The 5,004-nt window shown below is 37.5% G+C and overlaps 1 pseudogene; it reads right to left on the bottom strand.

The window, feature by feature from the left end:
• Positions 1-1,290: 1,290 nt before the first annotated feature.
• Positions 1,291-2,050, bottom strand: LOC136335639 (ribosome biogenesis protein NSA2 homolog pseudogene; annotated as a pseudogene).
• Positions 2,051-5,004: the final 2,954 nt, after the last annotated feature.

Below are 5,004 nucleotides of genomic sequence, written 5' to 3'. Positions count from 1 at the left end.
TAAAGGAAGCAAGAGGTTGGAGTGATGGGAGGAAGGGATCTCGTCTCCAGAAAAAGGTAAGAAGATGAATTCTTCCCTAAAGCTCCCAGAAGGAAAACATCCCTGCCAACACCTTGATTTTAGATTTCTGACCTCCATGACTGTAAGAGAATAAAATTTTTATACCTCTAAATTTGTGTAATTTGTTACAGCAGCATTAGGAAGCTAATACAGAGACCTTTCCTGCTGGTGTCAGGAGAGAGGTAGATAGAATTGATATCAAGATATTAAAGTGAGTGTGAGACACACCCCTGTTTTCCCACTCTCATGTTTATATAATTGAAGAAGCTACCTTTGAGAGAGGGTACTTTCTCATCACAGCCTAGTGAGGAGTGCTCCATGGACATTACTTGGATAGCTTAGAAATAAATTTCCTGCAGTTAGAAGCACAGAGGATTCACGTTTGATTCTTGACTGGAAAAGCTGTGAACTGAGTTCTGATGTTATCAAGAGACTCTAGATGGCAAGGGAAAAGCTAATAGACCACTTGGTTGTGCTATATAAAGGCTGATAGGTTTTCTACTCTCTTTCTGTTCATCTTGTCCAACACTCACTAATCGTTGAATTAGAATAGTCCTTCAAACTTACTGCTTTCTGCAACTGCTGCATGACTGCCTCGCTGCATTTCTTTTTATTTCACTTTGGTGTTTGAGTCTGCATTTCTAGGACACTGTGACCTTCATTTTTGGATTTTTTTTCTTGTTGTTATTGGAGTACATCTTCAAGTATTTTTCCTTAGAAAAGATACCTATTAGAAAAATTTCTGGGTCCTCATATGCCCAGAGACCTTTTCTCTTTACCCCCTCACATTTGATTCATAGTTTGGCTAGGTATAATCTTTCAGGTTCAACATCGTTTAACTCCCAAACTTTGAAGATGTCATTTTCTTCTAACATCAGTAATGAGATTCCATTCTCATTCATACTATTTTAAAACTCCTGTTCTTTTATACTGGAGGTTTAAAAAAAATTATTTTTAAATCTTTATGTCAGAAACTTTACAAAGTATGCCCAGTTGTAGGCCTTTTAAAAAAAGCCCTCAGAGAGAGATTCTTTGTCTTTTTGTTATTGTTGTTGTTGTTGATGTAAAACTGGGCCATTTTAATGTTCTTTACAACAGAATAAATAGTCCTTTGGATGACTACAGATATGTAAGCTGTGTGATAGTATTCAGAACATCACAGTAAAGGAGTTTTCCTGATTGGTACTTAGTCTTCAATAATTATAAGCAGTTACCTGAATAAAACTGCTGTCAAACCAGTAAGACTGTATTTACGTATCTATCATTTTTAGGACTGTTGATACCTAGGCTTATTTTCCCCAAATAACCTTGCCTTCTTTTGTCACAGAGCCTAACTTGCTCACGGTCACCTTGATGACAGTACATTTGGTAATAACACCCAAAGTTGAATAAAGCAGGGATGAGGGATCACTTTTTACATCAAGTATTAGCAGGCAAAAGGTGGCTTTTAGTTCAGGATGTGTAACATAGGCCTTATTGAAATGTAAGCCCATTGGCCTAATGAACCTTTCATATTTAGGTAGTTTTTGAGTAAAGCCATCTCCAACAAAGAAGACTTCAGTAACTATACTCTTCCATGCTTTCTTCGTTCTCTTTTCTGTCTGAATAGCTTTTAATACCTCTGCTTCTCCCTGGGTATGAACTTTGGGCAGACAAGCTTCCCGTTTCTCTGCTTTCTCTTTTTGTTTAATCATATTGGAAAGTACTATATAGCTCGGTGCTGCCCCTCTCTATTCAGTAGATACTTAGGTACTGCTTCTTGTGGAGTCCTTTCATCATCTTTTGTTTGGTGTTTCTCTTTTCATGCATCTTGATACCATTTTTCATTTGTATTTTCTCAGCATGGCACTGTTTATGGTAGAGCTTAGCTTTCAGACCAGTCATCAGTTTTGCCTTCTTTGCACTCTCATGGCCTCCCAACCTTCTTTCTCTTTTTCTCATGGCCACCCAGACGACATCCATAGCAATTACAGTGTAACTCCTTATACATGGTTTGTGGTATGCTTACAATCTGACTCCATGCAACTTGGGACAGGAAAAGGCTAATTCTTTGTGTCATAGGTTTTTTCTATTTTTGTTATCCACTTTTTCTCTTAACTTTTTGTGATAAAGTCTCAACTTGTTCTAGTCATTCTGTTGAATTCTTTATTTCAAGTATAATATTTTTAATTTCAAAAAATCTTTATTTTTCTTCTCATCTTTTATCTATCTGCATATTTTGATTTTATGCATGCATTATTATTTTGAGTCTCCCTGAGTATACCAATTACTATTTTTTATACACTATTCTATCTAGTAAATGATTTTTTGTTTCAGATTATCATGCATTTTTTTAAGGCTGTGTCTTTGTGATAAACACTTGGGGAAAAGAAGGAAAGCAAAGAAAACAGGATTGGACAAAGGAAGAGGCTGAGCTGCAATGCAATCTCAACTGAGCTCTCAGCTGAATTTTGGAATTGTTGTTTTTTTTTTTTTTTTTTTTTTTAAATGAGAGGAGTGGAGATAGAGGCAGATCGCTGCATGTGCCCTGACTGGGATCCACCCAGCAACCCCTGTCTGAGGTGCATGGCTACGATAGGGGAAGAGAAAAATAGGGGGAGAAGGAGGAGAAGAGAAGCTAATGGTCACTTCTCATGTGTGCCCTGAATGGGGATCAAACCTGGGACGCTGGCTGATGCTCTATCCACTGAGCCAATCAGCCAGGGCCAAATTTCAGGAAGTTTTGAAGCTGGGATGATCTTTAGAGTTTCCCCAGGTGGAGTGAGAGGGACAGGGCTTTATATATCCATGTTGATCTGTCATTGGATATGGGCCACGCTAGCAAAGGGCATGATCATGGGTATGGTAACTCTATAACCAGGAAATTCTCTTAGAACTTCCTTTTGGCAGTTCTCCCAGCAATGGAGGGAGGGGATCTATAGAATTTATTTCAGAATCCATAGTATCTGTTGTCTTTTTTCTTTCTCTAAGTTTCAGTTGTTAGGGTATACCTGTTTAATTTTTTTCTTTCTCATTTATGATGTTTTCCCTCAGATATTTGGTGAGGTTAGGTTTTCATTCATACATAAGAATGAAATTCTAGGCAGTTTATGTGGCTAACTCTCTGTTTCTATATAATAAAGCTTTCCCCTGAATGATGTGACTAATAGAAAGCTCTCTGTATGTGATTGGGGAAGTAGATTGGTGATACTCACTTTAAGATATTCAGGCAAAGAACCATCTTGGAACCCCAAATGCCAGAATGAGGACAACCTTATTCTGAAGTGTTATCACTGCTAGCATTCCATACTATTTAATTTTTTTTTTAGAAATTAATGTTCTCAGGGGATCACTTCATAAGTTTTATAAATATCTAACCACTATGCTGTACACTGAAATGAATATAATATTGAAAGTCAACAGTAATTGAAAAAAAAGTTTCAAAAAAGAGACAAATAAAATAGTCATTTTAAAAAATCAATGATCTGATTTTAAGCCTGGAAATAAATGTTAATCCTGCATGCCATCCAGATCTGCGTGGGTAGTGAGAATAGGAACCTGTCCACATTTCACTATTGTTCAAACTATTTTTCCATAGACATCACCTGGGACTCTTGTCAAAAATCCAGAATTCTCGGTTATGTTGCCAGACATACTGAGGTAGAGTCCCCAGAGAAGGGTCCTGAGATTCATTATATTTAATAAAAACTCCACATAATTTCACAATCAGCCAGGGGTGATAATAGCACTCACAGACAATTCTGCAATCCACCTTCCCCATCCACCCAAACATCCACTTATCCACCCCACCTCCACTCCTTCTCTCTGTACCTGCTTCCTTGGGGTCTTTCTGTGGCCCCACAGCCAGGAACTGTACTTTTATTTCTATTTTGGTTTTTGCTTATATTAGTTTAAGAAAGGAGGCTTCTGCTTTTTTTTTTTTTGCTTATTTATATGTTAGCTTCCACCTGCTTCCCAAGTTACAGGAAATCATCAAACTCTCTGGTCTTTCTGTTCTGAAACTGTTTCAAATTATTTTTATTTTGTGCTTTACTGTTTCTTCAGTGGGATTTTAGTAAAGAGAAAAGGTAAACATGTACTCTCCAATGAGTCAAACTTCAATAATCACACTTTTTTATGTGTGTGTGGGTATGGGTTTTTTTTTAATAATTTTATTTTTTAATGGGGTGACATCAATAAATCAGGGTACATATATTCAAAGAAAACATATCCAGGTTATCTTGTCATTCAATTATGTTGCATACCCATCACCCAAAGTCAGATTGAACTCTGTGACCTTCTATCTAGTTTTCTTTGTGCCCCTGCCCCTCCCCCTCTCCCTCTCCCTCTCTCCCCACCCCCCATAACCACCACACTCTTATCAATGTCTCTTAGTCTCGCTTTTATATCCCACCTACATATGGAATAATGCATTTCGTGTTTTTTTCTGATTTACTTATTTCACTTCGTATAATGTTATCAAGATCCCACCATTTTGCTATAAATGATCCGATGTCATCATTTCTTATGGCTGAGTAGTATTCCATAGTGTATATGTGCCACATCTTCTTTATCCAGTCATCTATTGACGGGCTTTTTGGTTGTTTCCATGACCTGGCCACTCTGAACAGTGCTGCAATGAACATGTGTCTTTACGTATCAATGTTTCTGAGTTTCTGGGGTATATACACAGTAGAGGGATTTCTGGGTCATAAGGTAGTTCTATTTTAAGTTTTTTGAGGAACCACCATACTTTCTTCCATAATGGTTGTACTACTTTACATTCCCACCAACAGTGGATGAAGGTTCCTTTTTCTCCACAGCCTCTCCAACATTTGCTATTACCTGTCTTGTTAATAATAGCTAATCTAACAGGTGTGAGGTGGCTTTCCAGTTTTCCCAGCACCATTTGTTGAAGAGGCTTTCTTTTCTCCATTGTGTGTTGTTGGCCCCTTTATCAAAAAT

The sequence above is a fragment of the Saccopteryx bilineata genome, chromosome 4 (genome assembly GCF_036850765.1).
Source record: "Saccopteryx bilineata isolate mSacBil1 chromosome 4, mSacBil1_pri_phased_curated, whole genome shotgun sequence".
Taxonomy (NCBI): domain Eukaryota; kingdom Metazoa; phylum Chordata; class Mammalia; order Chiroptera; family Emballonuridae; genus Saccopteryx; species Saccopteryx bilineata.
Note: the sequence above shows the minus strand (reverse complement) of the source record. Positions and strands in the feature narration are given on the sequence as shown.